The sequence below is a fragment of the Bradysia coprophila genome, unplaced genomic scaffold (genome assembly GCF_014529535.1).
Source record: "Bradysia coprophila strain Holo2 unplaced genomic scaffold, BU_Bcop_v1 contig_151, whole genome shotgun sequence".
Taxonomy (NCBI): domain Eukaryota; kingdom Metazoa; phylum Arthropoda; class Insecta; order Diptera; family Sciaridae; genus Bradysia; species Bradysia coprophila.
Genome location: NW_023503423.1, coordinates 8,223,057 through 8,240,153, shown reverse-complemented (window position 1 = coordinate 8,240,153; position 17,097 = coordinate 8,223,057). Strand labels below are relative to the sequence as shown.

The 17,097-nt window shown below is 36.4% G+C and overlaps 1 protein-coding gene, 1 long non-coding RNA gene and 1 pseudogene across 3 annotated transcripts in view; 2 read left to right on the top strand and 1 right to left on the bottom strand.

Moving 5' to 3' along the window:
• LOC119074825 (dual specificity mitogen-activated protein kinase kinase 4) overlaps positions 1-17,097 on the bottom strand; it is a 54,005-nt gene that overhangs the window by 27,020 nt on the left and 9,888 nt on the right. The window lies entirely within an intron of this gene.
• LOC119074830 lies at positions 4,270-9,392 on the top strand. The gene is made up of 3 exons (XR_005087261.1): positions 4,270-4,406; positions 4,460-4,590; positions 9,350-9,392. It is a non-coding gene; the product is annotated as an uncharacterized LOC119074830 (long non-coding RNA).
• On the top strand, positions 6,818-9,268 carry LOC119074824 (annotated as a pseudogene).

Sequence of the window (17,097 nt, the reverse complement as noted above, 5' to 3'; positions counted from 1 at the left end):
ATGAATACAATACAATTTCTAGTTAGCCGCTTATTTGCTTACGGAGGTGAGAAAATAGGAAACTCCAACAAGAGCGCTCGCTTCGCTCTGGCAGTAAATCATTCGAGTAGGAATTTCTTATTTTTAATCCAAGGCCAACACATATATGGCATCACCATGGCATTTACCACACCACGACCTCATTGAGGGATTGTTACCTTCGAAATGTAATTTTTAACTTTTTTATCGAGGTAAACACAAGGTCTTTCACAACAAAGTCTTTCGAATATGCGTTGTGGAAAATATTTGTTGAAGTCTCAGAACGTATAAATAAAGATTTCTTCGTTGGATGATTTATTCTATTGTAAGCTTTTGGACGGTCAACTCTGCCGTTTTAAATGTTTTATACTCGTGCCTCATAGGTCGATAATAAAAATCAGCGGCAGTTTCTTATAAAACTTAAAGGCAGTGAAATCGAGACCAAACAATCGTTTTGGTGTTGATACATTTAATCAGGTACTATTTTCTCTTGAAGAAAAAAAATCATTTGAATGATCGCTAGAGAAACGGTAAGTTTGCAAGGAAACCCAATTTCTTGTTCTCATTGAAAAACAATTGCATACTGTCGCAGTTGGACATTATTAACGCAGATTTAAATGCGGTTTATCATACAAATTCAAACAAAACGAGAAGGACAGTGAAGTTCATTAACGATGGCTTAAATGCAAATTCTGTGTCCTTCTTTAACAATAACGAAACGCTGAAGACGATTGGGCATTCGGTAGACGTTGAGGAAAAACTCGAATCAACGACTAACATTAATGTTGACTACACAGAGCATCTCACGATTAACAGTCAAATTATTGCCTACTTTAATTTCCTTGGATTCTTCTTTGGCATCGAGGTTCGGTACGCTGCAGATAATTTAGCAACGTCTACTAATGGAAAGTTAATGCGTTTTCTCTGTTGATTAGAGACGATTGGAAAATGACCCATCAATTTAACTTCTGGTTAACTAATCTTATTTTATTCGCGGCTAACTCCTACATGCCCTACAATTTTAACTATCTTGTCGGCAACGGATATTATTTTAGGCTTTTAGAGCCGCTTGCATTGTGTGGAATTCTTTTTGCGGTAGGTATAGTTATAGCGGTTATAAATATTTAAATTTTTTTTTTTTGCTTTTTTACACATACAGTGTGACTTGAAGTGGTCAAATGAGTCACAGAGAACGGACGTGTTTATGCGTTGCTCTCTAAAAGTGTTTCTTTTGTGTGGCTGTGTGTGAATTCATTTTCGATTTTGTCTGATTTCTGTGCCAACTTTTACGGCTTTGCTGTTTTTATTTTGCTGTAATGGTTAAATGGTGAAATTATTTTAAAGGTTTTATTAACGAAGTCAAAGTGTTGTTCTCGTAGGTCATTTTCTCTTTGATCAATAAAGTTGTTCTCGCCTCATTGTGCGATATCAACAATTGTGTTATTTCCTTTGTTATTTAACATGTGCTTCGTGGCGTCGGTGTACGGATTAACAATCGACTCTACCAGAAGCTAATGCTAAATTACGTGCTCGATTAATGTACGAAAATGACACATTGCCGTATGGCATCTGGCAGTCAATTTTAGTGCAGGTAAGGTACAAACGCCTCGGGTTCTCATTTGACACCCCAAAACCACATAGCAAATTTTTACAAATTTGCTGTGGTACAATCCCAAGATACAGAAACTATCTTGTACTCCAAAATGACCGCGAGGTTTAACAGATCTATTGATTGATACGTTGTATGGATGTCAAGGGATATGACGAAATACGAATCATTCAAACGCTACAACCTGCAACGCCAGAACGAGTTCAGTCACATGGTGGCATGGCGATTTATACGAAGAGGCAACTCATGGCCTATGGTGATTAGACACTTGCTATTACCTAAAACTAATAGCCGTAACCGTAACAAAGTCGGAAATATCAAAAAACCCAACATTCGCTTTCTCCATAAAAGAAACCATATCGACATAATGTCAATAGTAGAAAGAGCTACAACATGACAATGTTGATAGCGCCATCTTCGGGAAAATGTACAGGTCAATTAGTGATGGTTGTGGTATTCGCATACCACCCACGGCTTGGAGAATTCACAACGTATGGGACGTTAACACACGGTCGATTTGTGAACAATCTAAGTCGGGAGAGATATGATGTAAAATCACAGTCCATATGATCAAGAGACTTGTACAATAGCACAACAGGCCCATCTGAGGCTTAGGTGCTGGGCTTACACCCTCCCATCTAATCTAATCTAATCTAATCTAGACTTGAAGTGGTTCGTTTTCCTTAAACATTGGAAGGTTTTGTTTGGCTTATTCTTTGTTGCGGAAAAAATGTGCAAAGAGAATTTAACCGATGGCACAAGGGCGGCCACTATAACTGCAGGCTTGAAAAGAACTCGTGCAGTAATCAAGGCGTATACTATAGGCGTCATAGCCGTACTCTTATTTTATGTCGCTGTTCCAATAAAGTACTATCTGGTCGACGGCATTTACATTCTACTGATGCCAATCAAAACACCCTTTGTGGACGAGGACACACTAAATGGGTGGTTAATAGCGAGCACTATTCAAGGGATTATGGGGCTGTATAGTGGTATCGCAACCATTATGTAAATCAATTACAGATTCACTAACTGCTGGATCTGAAAGATTTCAATTTTAAAGATTCGGAGCTGGATTTCTGATCTGCATCTGCAATTACATTTTCCTAGTTGAGTTAGTTGCGCTAGACTGGAAAGATTTGAATGCAATGTGGAACGGTGAAAGCCTAACGTCGACAGCGTACAGACATTCTTTTCTGAATAATATTTGCAAAAAACTGCAAGATATGAGATCGTAATAATATACCAGACAGGGGTTGTGCGGGCCAATAGAATTGCGTTAAATTATCATCCGAAGACCATTAATAGTTTGATTTCTGTTATAAAACAGACTAAACCTGTTTACAATTAATTTAATTGAGAGTCATAACACATTTTTGTGATAAGGCTTTGTGTCCAAAACCAAAAAAGTTTCGTATTAGCCCGCATGCTTCGTATGGTCATAAGAAAGCGTTCTGAATTATTTTGTTGAATTTTCTTCTCAGATACATGAAACAAGTGAAAAAAATGTACGAGCTGAAGTTTTTCGTATTCTTTATCATCAGCTATCTGGGCGAAGTGCTGTGTTTGTACCAAATTAATAAGGTACGTTTACATAACCCTACAGTAATTCTCCTGCAAACTATTAGTTCATTTAATAGATCAATTGGATACCTGGCTATACAGCCGCCAGTATGGTTTTCATTGAAATGATGTTTTACTGTTGCGTTGGGTAACATATTACCTACAAAATATCCTCAGGAGAATTTTAATCAAAATTCATTTTTCAGCACACAACTAAGCATTATGGTAATTCTACCCAATCGGCAGTCCCTCGAAATCCGAATGATGCAGAATCCGTATGAACATGAAAAATAAATCACCTCACATTCGTGAGATTAAGTGTGAGGAGTAACAGACATTTGCACCTTGGCTGTCTGGGTTCTGACAAAAATTATTGAGAAAAAATTCCATAACATAAATCTATGGAGCGGCGGTCAAATTTCGTTAGGATCTTGTTTTTTTTTCGTTGTTATTTGTTTGTAGAACATACATAGAACTAATACAATCTAAAACATATCATTGTGGGCAAAGAAAACCCTTCAACTTTATGTTGAGCTTGATTCATTTTAAGGTATGGCACATCAAAATTTACTACGAATTTACTACAATCATACGTGCGCACATAGATGACCTTAACGTATGCACTGTGTATGGCTTGTCTTTGAATTGTTTTTGATACAAAGGTATTGTTTTTGTCGACCAGCAGGAGATGATCTTTAGTTGCTGATTCTGGACAAGCTTTACGTTTAATAATTTTAAGAAAATTTACTGAATCTTAATGGAAAAAGAATACTCGGAAGGAGAAACATAAAACTGTGGCACTTAAGTAAACAAAATCTCTTTTGCTATCAACCGCTCATGCCATATGAAATGTTCGGGGGAGGCACTGAATCCGATACTTGCATCAGCCAAACGATTTTCTCCTTTTCGTTCATCGGTTCGTGTTGTTTAGTTGACAGACTCTTGTTGAAGACAAGAAAACTATTGTTGTCAAATGGGATCTTGTAGCATCCGGATTTTGCGGGTTTCATGGGTTTCATTTGTTTCAATCGAATACTTGAAAAAAATTCTCCATAAACAGGATGATAAAATGTATGATGATGTTCAACAATCTAATTGGTACACATTTGACTTGCACTCTCAGAAAATGGTTCAGAAGATATTGCATCTATGTCAGCAGCCTAATCAAATATCACTGAAATCTCTGGGAACATTAAATATGGTCACAGGAACTCAGGTATCTCTGAATCACCCTTTCCCAGATAAAAAAATTAACATTTTTGTGTTTAGATTATTAAAGGAATCTACACATACTACACTCTTCTCAAGGAGCTCTTCTAGATAGAGCAACTTATTGATGTTTTTCTGCTGATTTTTTGTTGCTCATTTTGATTTTTATATTTGAACTTTTAAAGTAGATTGTAAATCAGCACAATGGGTGCAGGGTGCAGCACAATGGGCCCAACGAAGATGGCCTTGGTGCTATATTATAAATTTATATTTGAATTGTAATATGGAATATGCTCGTCAATAAATCCAATCCAATCCAAATCAGCACGGTCAATTTTTCTTTTTGTGGCAACTTACACTTAACAAAATTAACGAATAATCACATTTTCGTTTTCATCAGATTCTACATAATTTCTAGATCCACAAATTTGACAGTCTTGATATTGAATGGTTTTTTGGTTTTTATCCCAGTCATTATACATGTGCGACAAAAATTTCGACTGGGAAAAGATGAAAAAATTCAAAAATTGCATTCGATGTAACAGCTTTCAGAATCTGTGGAACTAGTAAAATCAGATCCCACATAAAACAAAAATGTGATAATTCGTAATTTTTCATAATTGTAATTGAACTTAGTTTAATAATCGGAAATAGTGATTTATGCCATTGATTGTTCTCTTCATAATAAGAATCATTTAATAGAACATCTGTCGAAAAAAACCCAAATAAAATTTGTTTTGAATAATATACAACGGAAACAACAACTGTATACTCTCCCTTGAAGGAGAGTTTTAATCAACAACATCGAAGTTCGTAAAAAGTCGCCGAATTATCTTTCTACCAACTATGAAACCACTTGCCGACACATAACCAAATTCTTCATTATAAAACTGAAATCAGTAGAAATCAGGGAATAATTTTTTTGTGTTTGTGTAACCAAATTTCCCTATTTTCAGTTGCACATATCTGCCCGAAAGTACTCGCATTCGCAATCACATTTCCAACGAAACCCCGCACCACTATACGTATCTTACATGTATCTGGAAAGAATTTCACAAGTAAAGTTCATGTTTTTTGGTTTTCCCAATCACCCAACAGCCACTAAAGAATAGAGACATTTATTTTTGGTTCTATGGACCAAGACCTTTTAGGGCCTATACAGAAAAGTCTATCGGAAAATACGTCCGATTTCGGACTAATCACTAGAGATCAGGACCTAAGATAGAATATTCATTTCGATCTACCAATCGAGATATGAAAGCGTAATGTAGCATAAATTTGAGTAAATTGAAAGGTATCATCTATGTTCCATGCTTCAAATGGATAGATATGGCTGGCCTACAAATAATTTTAGTCATACGGTTGAAATAAATTTGAAATAATTTCTAACTCAGTTGCCAAGATCAAGAGCTCAACAATTATGATAATTTGTTACGATAATAATCCGATAATTACAGTGTGGGAAAATCGAAGAGCAAACGATATGTTTAATAGAGTGTGAGCGTTTGGGAAAAAATGCATTCTCTAAGTTCTCATAATAGTCATTTTCCCACCCCAGTTTAAACTTCTGACCCGTTTGTTGTGAAAAACGTTGTTTACATCGGGGAAAAAGTTTAGAATTATATTTTCTCTGGTGACTTTGAAATGGAATATCCACATTTTCTTCCCTCGTTGAACAAATACCTATTATAAATGCATACAATTACTAGTTAGCCGCATATTTGTTTACCGAGGTGAGAAAAAAGGAAACTCTAACAAGAGCGCTCGCTTCGCTCTGGCAGTAAATCACTCGAGTAGAAATTTCTTATTTTTACCCAAGGCCAATACAACTTTTTTCATGTGTGCGTGGTGTGACTAAAAGTTTCTTTCTACGAAGACATCAACAAAATGTCATTTTCGTAAGGCATTCTGAGTGGAGAAAATAGGCCTAGGCACACCTCACACATGAAATGGTTAACCGATGGAAAAGAAAGTTGGAAATTGTATTTCATGGGTGCTGTAATTGTTACCTTCGAATTGCAATTGCTAAATTTTTATCGAGGTAAACACAAGGCTTTTCACAACAAAGTCTTTCGAATCTGCGTTGTGAAAAATGTTTGTATCGATTCAATTTGATTCGGGCACAAGTAAGTACAGAGAGTAATATCGTCATGCTAATCTATAAAATAAAGTTCAATACCAATCGAATTGAAGTCTCAGAACATATAAATAAAGGTTTCTCTCGTTAGATTATTCATTCTATTGTGAGCTTTTGGACGGCCAACTCTACCTTTTAAACGTTTTATACTTGTGCCTCATAAAGAACTTCGACAATAAAAATCAGCGGTACTTTCTTATAAAACTTAAAGGCAAAACAATCGTTTTGGTGTTGATACGTTTAATTGAGTGCCATTTTCCCTTGAAGAAAAAATCGTTAGAATGATCACTAGAGAAACGGTAGGTTTGCGAAGAAAATCAATTGCTCGTTTTCATTTTAAAACAATTACACAACTGACGCAGTTGGACATCATTAACGCCGATTTAAACGCGGGTTATGTTAAAAACGCAAACGAAATAGAAGGACAGTGAAGGTCATTAACGATAACTTAAATGCAAATTCTGTGCCACTCTTCAACAACAACGAAAAGCTGAAGACGATTGGAAATTCTTCAGACGTGATGGAAAGGCTCGAACCAACGACTAACAATGAATACACAGAGCATCTAATGATTTACAATCAAATTATTTCCTATTATAATTTGGTTGGATTCTTCTTTGGCATCGAGGTTCGGTACGATGCAGATGGCAGTGTCTTCTTAATGGAAAGTGAATCCGTTTTCTCTCTTGATTAGGCACGACTGGAAAATGACCCACCAATTTAATTTCTGGTTAACTAATCTTATTTTATTCACGGCTAACTCCTACATGCCCTACAATTTTAACTATCTTGTCAGCAACGGAGACTATTTAAGGCTTTTAGAGCCGCTTGCACTGTATGGAATTCTTATTGCGGTAGGTACAGGTATAGCGGTTATAAATATTGAAAGAAAAAATTGTTCTTTTGTATAGTCCGATTTGAAGTGGTTCGTCGTCCTTAAACATTGGAAAGTTTTGTTTAGCTTATTCTTTGTCGCGGAAAAAATGTGCAAAGCGAATTTAACCGATGGCACAAGGGCGACCACTATATCTGGAGGCTTGAAAAGAACTCGTGCAGTAATCAAGGCGTATACTATAGGCGTCATAGCCGTACTCTTATTTTATGTCGCTATTCCAATAAAGTACTATCTGGTCGACGGCGTTTTTATACCACTAATGCCAATCAAAACACCTTTTGTCGACGAGGACACGCTAAATGGGTGGTTAATAGCGAGCACTATCCAAGGAATATTGGGTCTGTATAGTGGTATCGGAACTATTTTGTAAATCAATTACAGATTCACTAACTGCTGAATCTGAAAGATTTGAATTTTTAAGGTTCGGAGCTGGATTTCTGATCTGCATCTGCGATTACATTTTCCTAGTCGACTTAATTGCGTTGGACTGGAAAGATTTGAATGAAATGTGGAACGGTGAAAGCCCAACGTCGACAGCGTACAGGCATTCTTTTCTGCATAATATTTGCAAAAAACTGCAAGATATGAGATCGTAATAATATACCAGACATGGGTTGTGCGGACCAATACGATTGCTTTATCAACAGAAGATGTGATACACTCACAGAATATTGAAAACCGACACATTTTCTGTTTCATGGTTTACCGGTTTTTGTGAATTTTACATGTATTTTTGGATGAAGAAATCAGAAACTCAAGTAAAGCACAGAAACAGAAAATGTGTCGATTTTCAGAATTCCTTGTGTGTAAGTTTAAATTATAAAAACGATTAAAGACAAACCCTCGTTACAATACCATTAAATGAGACTTATATCAACTTCTTGATTAGGCTTGATTGTCTTAAATTTTCTAAAACTGAACCTTAAGAAAGAGTATCGTATTAGCCCGTATCCTTCGTGATCGCATGGTTATATAAGAAAACATTCTGAATTAAATTTTCTTCTCAGATACATGAATCAAGTGAAGAAAATGTACGAGCTGAAGTTTTTCGTTTTCTTTATCATCAGCTATCTGGGCGAAGTGCTGTGTTTGTACCAAATTAATAAGGTACGTTTACATAATCCTACAGTAATTCTCCTGCAAACTATTAGTTCATTTATTAGATCAACTGGATACCTGGCTATACAGCCGCCAGTATGGTTTTCATTGAAATGATGTTTTACTGTTACGTTGGGTAATATATTACCTAGAAAACATCCTTAGTAGACATTTAATCGAAATTCATGTTTCAGGACACAACTAAGTATTTTGGTAATTCTAACCAATCGGCAGTACATCGAAATCCGAATGATGCATAATCCGTATGAACATGAAAAATGAATCACCTCACATTCGTGAGGAGTAAAAGACATTTGCACCTTGGCTGTCTGGGTTCTGACAAAAATTATTGAGATTTTTTTTTTTTACTAAATCTACGGCGGTGAAATTTTTTTAGGATCTTGTAGCATCTGGATTTTGCGGGTTTCATTTGTTTCAATCAAATACTTGAACAAAATTCTCTATAAACAGGATGATAAAATGTGCAATGATGTTCAACAATCTAATTGGTACACATTCGACTTATACTCTCAAAAGCTGGTTCAGAAGATACTGCATGTCTGTCAGCAACCTAATCAAATATCACTAAAATCCTTGGGAACATTAAATATGGTCACAGGATCTCAGGTATCTCTGAATCATTCTTTCTCATTTAAGAAAAAATTGAAAAAGTTTTCTCTGCGTTTAGATTGTTAAAGGAATCTACACTTACTACACGATTCTGACAGAGCTCTTCTAGATGGACAAACTTATTTCTTGACCATTTCTTATTGATTTTTCGTGGCTCATTTTGATTTGGTTTTCTGAATTTTTAAAGAAGATTACATGTCCTACAAGAAAGCAGTACGGACAATTTTGATTGTGGTAACAACTTACTAGAATATTGGAAATATAGTATTTTTCGTACCAAGACAGGAAATGACGATTTTTTCAGCACCAGTCCTAAGGAAAATTAGGACGTGTGCTGAAAAAATCAATTTCCTGTCGAGGTACGAACAACGTTTTGTGCATCGGACAACTAAAATAGACAAAACTCATCAATTTGCTTGAAAACATACACACTTCACATTCACCATATTAATTTAATCAATGTATAGTCATAGAAAAATTCATGTAATTCTTTTCCCGCACTATAAATCGTAAAGAAATGAAGTTTTTTCCCGCACGATATATAGTTCGGGAAAAACTGACATTTCTTAATGAAAAATCATGGCAAAATAGGTCGTATTTCAGTTGTGGAATGCACAAAGTGATTTCTGCACCTCAGCAATCTTTAGCAAAACTTTAGAATCGTTGTATGCAACTTGTTTCAAAGTACTTTATTAGGCTATGGATGTGTTTTATGACACACAGCCTGCGGCGCTAGCCTAAAAAAGTATTGTGTGTGTACTCGATATCACAAAAGATGACATTGTCGACAATGCTCACTACATAATTAATAAGCGTTGAATAGAACACCTGTCAGTAACAAGTACTGCGCTCAAAAGATTTTGTTTATTATTTGGTACCGCCACAGAAGGGACATATATATCTTCACAGTCAGAAGTCGCCAAAACACAGAACAAGTAGCTTGACAAAAGTGACGCACAACTCGTCAAAAGGAGAGCAAGTCCATGAAATGAGAAACAAGAAAAATCGACAGAATGATTATTATAACGCCAAGAAAAATGGCCAAAGTGTGAAGAGACCAGAGGCCAGAAAGACCAATTTTCCATTCTTTATGTATCTTTACGTTTCTTCACACTTTAGCGACTTTTTAATTTTACTTTGGCGATTCTTCACCTGAAAAATCGGGAATTATAAGACAAGTGATCTCCCTCCTACTACATCCTTTACGGAGAGATGACTCATAATAGATTGCAATTTTTACATTAGAAAATTTTAATTAACTTTTCCATATACAAAAAATATGGAGGGTGACGGCTTATATAAATCACAAATACGTCGACTGACAATAAAAAGGACTCGTCCTACTAAAGAGACGTCTTTATCGACTTTTGTGTGTGTAAACTGGACGGTATCTATTAATAGCATTGGTAGGTATGGCTCACCAACGTAATTTTGCGTGTATTTTCAATAATTTAATTTTAAATATGCTACAAAGTAAATACAAGCTCTAGATAATTACGATAATTTGTTACAATTCGATAATTACAGTGTGTGAAAATCGAAGAGCGAACGATCTGTTCAATAGAGTGAAATATAGTGTGAACAGTTAGGGAAAATGCATTCGCTTTTCAATCGAAAATTTTACGATAAGGCTGAGAGAATCCTCAGAAAGAATCATTTTTCCTGAATAAAAAAAAAAATGAAAGATCAGTGGAAAATCAAAATCTTTGTCGTTTGTGCAAGTAAAATCACTCAGATCAGTGTATTCTTAGATACCCGACCAAAAACGAGTGATGTTATAAGTAATGTAATAACAAAAATAGTTTTGCACAAAGACTTTTCTTGTGGTAAAGAAGATTTTTAAAATAATTTTCTTCCGGGGTGACCAACACATTTTTCATGTGTTCGTGGTGGGAACGAAATTTCTCTCTTTTATTGTCATCCGACATCAAGAAAAGTCCATTTTCCTTGAATGCCTTGATTCTGAGAGTTAGCCGTAATTGCCGTAATTTGCATAAAAATCTAACTTTTTTTTTAGAACAAAAGAATTTCTATTGTTCTGAAAAATGTTAAGTCTGTTATGCAAATTACGACAGAAAACGTTAGTTTCGAAATAGTTATTTATTGTAGGGATCTTGCAGTCAGAGAAAATGACCATTTTTTGCCTGCGTTGTGAAAAAAATTATTATCGATTCAACTCGATTCAGAAACTAGTAAGTACAGAGAATTACATCGCCATGTAAAATTATAAAATTAACATCAATCGATTTGAAATCTCATAATAGTATAAATAAAGGTTCTTCTAGTTGAATTCTTAATTCTATTGTGAACCTTCGTACGTTCAACACTTAACGTCTCACGTAGCCAAAAAAGAAATCAAATTTTCATTCAAAATAAAACCTAAATACAGTGAACAAACAGTCGTTTTGGACCCACACTCAATGAGGTGCTATTTTTCCTTGAATAAAAAGAAATCGTTGAAATGATCACTAGAGAAACGGTAAGAAAACGAATGAACTCAACATTTATCGTTTCCGATGAAAAAACCTACATACTGTCGCAGTTGGACATCATTAACGCAGATTTAAACGCGAGTTATGTCGCAAATTCAAACAAAACGAGAAGCACAGTGAAAGCCATTAACGATGATTTGAATGCAAATACTGTGTCCCTCTTCAACAACAACGAAAGGCTTAAGACGATTGGGCATTCGGTAGACGTTGAGGAAAAGCTTGAATCAACGACTAAGATTTATGTTGACTACACAGAGCATCTCAAGATCTACTATCAAATAATTGCCTATTATAAAGTTCTTGGAGTCTTTTTTGGCATTAAGGTTCGGTACGCTTCACCGCCATTTTTTCAGTGTTTTCTTAAGACAATGTTTATCCGTTGTTCTCTTTTAATTAGGCACAACTGGCAGATGACCCATCATTTTACCTTCTGGTCAACTAATCTTATTTTATTCACGGCTAACTCCTATATCCCTTATAATTTTTACTATCATATGAGCAACGGTGATTATTTAAGGCTTTTAGAGCCGCTTGCGTTGTGTGGAATTCTTTTTGCGGTAAGCAGAGTGATATTGCAGAGCTTATTATATTGAAACAAAAAATCGTGTTCCCTTGACCCACAGTGTGACTTGAAGTGGTTCGTTTTCCTTAAAAATTGGAAAGTCTTGTTTAGCTTATTTTTTGTTGCGGAAAAAATGTGCAAAGAGAATTTAATCGATGACACAAGGGCGGCCATTATAACTGGAGGATTGAAAAGAACTCGTACAGTAATCAAGGCGTATACTATAGGTGTCATAGCCGTACTCTTATTTTTTGTCGCTGTTCCAATCAAGTACTATCTGGTTGACGGCATTTTTATACCACTAATGCCCATCAAAACACCCTTTGTCGACGAGGGCACACTAAATGGGTGGTTAACAGCGAGTACTATCCAAGTGATATTGGGACTGTATAGCGGCATCGCAACTATAATGTAAATCAATCAACTTCTTCACTAAGCGCTGAATCTGAAAGATTTGCATTTTAAAGGTTTGGATCTGGATTTCTGATTTGCGTCTGCAATTACATTTTCCTAGTCGAGCTAATTGCGTTGGACTGGAAAGATTTGAACGAAATGTGGAACAGTGAAAGCCTAACGTCGACAGCGTACAGACATTCTTTTCTGCATAATATTTGCAAAAAACTGCAGGACATGAGATCGTAATCCAGACATGGAGTTGTTCGGGCCAATACGATAGTTTTGCTCGATGTCAGACTTACATTAAATTCTTGATTGGGATTTAGACAATGAGCTAAAATATTCCAAAACCAAAAAAGTGTCGTATTAGCCCGTATGCTTCGTATGGTTGTAAGAAAGCGGTGTGAATTATTCCGTTACATTTTCTTCTTAGATACATGAGTTACGTGAAAGAAATGTACGAACTCAAGTTTTTCCTATACTTTATCATCAGCTATCTGGGCGAAGTGTTGTGTTTGTACCAAATTAATAAGGTAAGTTGCCATGATCCGACAATATTTCTCCTGCGAATCATTAGTTCATTTATTAGATCAATTGGATACCTGGCTATACAACCGCTTGTATGGTCTTTATTGAAATGATGTTTTACTGTTGCGTTGGGTAACATATTACCAACGGAATATCCTCAGTAGAAATTTAATCAAAATTCATTTTCTAGCACACAACTAAGCATTATGGTAATGCTACCCAATCGGGAGTACCTGGAAATCCGAATGATGCATAATCCGTACGAAATGCGAAAAAAAACTGCACATTCATAGTAGTACAGTATCGACACAAAAAATGCTAAACAAATATTTGAATGCCACATTTCTTGTCAAAACGTATGAGTAGATGAAACCCTTTTTTATGATAACTTTTGTAAAAGGAAAATCATCCTACGGGGGGCTTTCTGTTGATTTTCATATAGGGAGTATTTGCAAGAATTTTTAGCCCCGTACGAAGTACAAAGGGGCTTATAGGATTGCGGTGCCGTGTGTAATTGATGGAATTCGAAGCAGGCGGTAAGGGCAAAGTGTTTGCCTATGTTCATAGATGACGAATCCGCAATAAAAATTTTGTCTGTCCGTCTGTCCGTCTGTCACGTCGATATCTTGAGTAAATCAAATCCTATTTCAATTTTTTTTTCCCTGAAAGGTAGTTGAAATTGTGAGGCTAAGTTCGAAGATGGGCGATTTTGGGTTTGGATTTGACCCCTCCCGAGCTGGGGCCCCATAAGTGCTTTAACGTTTTCCAAAGATTTCTCTGGCTATTTAACGGCTACACTGGTAAGTGATAAATCAAATGAAAGGTATTTACAATACCTATCGACAAAAAAAAAAGTTTATGGAAATTGGATGACCGACTCGTGAGTTAGACCCCTTGGTGTGAACTAGGTACAGTACGGGAAGCCGTTTTTGATTGTAGGTTGGCCAAATTTTAACGGATTTTAATAGATTTTGCTTTATTAGATAAGCGTTGACCGTACCAATCAGTGAAAAAAAGTTTATGAAATTAGGTTGACCGAAGCGTGAGCTAGGTCCCTTGGAGTGAGCTCATATCCGGCTACTCGGCCGTACAGTGAAGGTGGTGTTTTTTTATTAATATCTCGAGTAAACGTTGACCGAATTTCATGATTTTTTTTGTTTGAAAGGTACTAACGAATGTAAAGCAGTCGTACTACTTTCCACCTCCTAACAAAATGGCCGTCGACCGCCATTTTGGATTTTTGTAAAATCAATATAAATCAGTGAAAATGATACTTACAAAGTCACTGATCAGTGGGAAGTGAGTGGTTACTTGTGTGGGGTGTTTCAAGGATCCCAAATATGGATATCTATATATAAATATATATAGCTATATTGAGCTATATAACGGTAGAGATAGTTATTTTGAGCTATATACTAGCATATTTATCAGTAAATTGTTTATTTATAGGTAAATATAGGTTAATATAGGACTGAGGAAATTTTAGGTCAATTTTAAATTTGAGTTACGTTTAGAGGTGTGCACCGCCGATTTTACGCCGGCGCGCCGCCGATTTTTTGCTAAATTTTCGGCGCGCCGCCGCCGAAAAATTATAGCTCACGCCACCGCCGCCGCCGATTGTATTTTCGTCGCGCCGAAATTTTATACGTTTAGTGCTTTCAGCCATTTTAATGGGCGGCAATATAAACTTAAATTGAAAAATCTATACAAAAGTGTGCGCCTGAGTACAAGGTTTTAGCAAATGTTTATCTTTCTTAATTTATAAGTCAGGTTTCTATATGCTGCTATGTTTCTATAAACATACAACTGAGGATGGTCAGATCACGCTGGCCTGGGACCGCCATCGATACCCGAGGTCGAAACAACATTTGTCTTTTCTGTATCCTCACTTAACGTGAACCCTTGGGTACGTTACTCTATCTCCTGTGCAATGGAATGGAGCGCGGCATACGGCAGACGACGTTTCTCTTATTGCCTGTTGATGCAGATAAGAGGAAGAAGAAAGAGAACAAAATTCAGTGCATCAGTCAAAACTGGGTGAATACTACTGTAATTGTAAAGTGGCAAACTCAAGACCTTATGTAGAATTTGGGTGGAAAATGGCGCAAATCACATGCTTCAGGAATTTATAAAGTGGAAAATCTTTCCGGTTTCAAGTTTTTTCGTCAAAAGACGAGACACGGATATCTTTATTTTCAATTTTTAGCTGCTTTATGTACAAAATTTGGGAAATAAAACCTTATTACCGTATGTTGATTCCACGGGGAAGGGACTGTCGATTTTGTGTCTTGCTAATCGGGATGTAATCAGAGGAATTGAGTAAGCAATCGAGCGGTCATGATACGAAACGATTTATTGTAGTGATGTACTTGATGTAAAGCTACAAATTCTGAATTCCACGAAATTAGGTTATGTACACAGTACACAGCTAAACTATGAAAACTTACATATTGTGGTTGACTACACTTTGACAACTATGCGACACATAATCTACTTTACAGACGGAATTCTCCGGCTATGATTCGATACGAAAGAACTATTAAGTACGGCTCGCTGCGTGATCGACGATTTGTTCAATAGAAATTTCCGAATGAATCGCTTATGGGTCGTGAATTCAGCGTGACGTTGGTTTATATTTGACGTGTCATCTGTGATGAACAAGCTGGTGCCATCTGCACATTGTAGCTGGCAGTAACACCGTAGTCTATACACTTATTACTTATAAATTTAAGTTTATCTAATTCTCTTATTTGCGAAAACTTTCTACTACGATCTCACTCCTACATCGAAGATGGACTAAAGGCAACGGGAACGGTTATTGCATAAATCGAAAGATAATAGTAGTGAGTTTGCGTAAATGACATAAATTATAAGTTAGAAATAAGAAACCTGCAAAACATCTAGTATGACGATGTGACTTAAAATTTCCAACTTATAAGTTGACTTATAGCTTATGTGTCATTTACGCAAACTCACTAATCATTCTTGGATTCATTAAATTAGATGTTTTTAAGATAATAGGTCAGTAATTGTACATTCAAAATATAAAAGGTGAGATACGTCTCAGTTGATTCCCCTTGTATAAGTAGTTGATACTTCAGATCGCAAGATAGTAAGAATTCAGTGTTCGGAAAAAGGATTGCACACGCTTTTTCAAATGTTTTTGCATTATTTTCGAAAGTTTAGATTTTTTGTAAATTTATCGGCGCGCCGATCGGCGCACCGCCGCCGACTATAAATTTCTTTCGGTGCGCCGCCGCCGATCCCTTACCAGTCGGCGCACCGCCGCCGACTATTTTAAGATCGGCGCACACCTCTAGTTACGTTTGAAAGGAACATCGTACGGGGCTTCGTAATTGCGCTATGCGCAATTTTTAAGACGTACAAATTTCATAAGAATTTTACTTTACCGACGTTTACGGGCGCAGTGGACTTACGGCAAGAATAGGGCGACGGACGAACTAGGGTCACGTGCGCAATAGATGTACGGGTTCGTACGGGGCTCAGTCGCAGCAAACGCTCCGACTGTTCTGACGGCTCGTTTTTTTCATATTTACTTGAATTTTCCCACATCTAAGAAGATGTAGAAAAATGAAGAAATTTTAAGAAAAAATTTTTCCCGAAAATAGTTTCTGTTTTCTTACTTCGTACAAGGAAGAAACAAACTGCACTCCTGCACATTGGCTGCGGACGGGGCTGTTGTGCGTGTAAAACACAAATTAACGAATCATTGAGAAACATTTCAATAAATCAAATAACGATGGTAAAAGTTCGTCAGGATTTTGTAGCATACGGATTTTGCGGGAATCTGTCGCATCAATCAATTAATTGCCAAAAATTGTCCTTTGCAACAGGACGATAAAATGTGCGATGATGTTCAACAAGCTGATTGGTACTCATTTGACTTACACTCTCAAAAGATGCTTCAGAAGATATTACATCAATGTCAGCAGTAGAGGT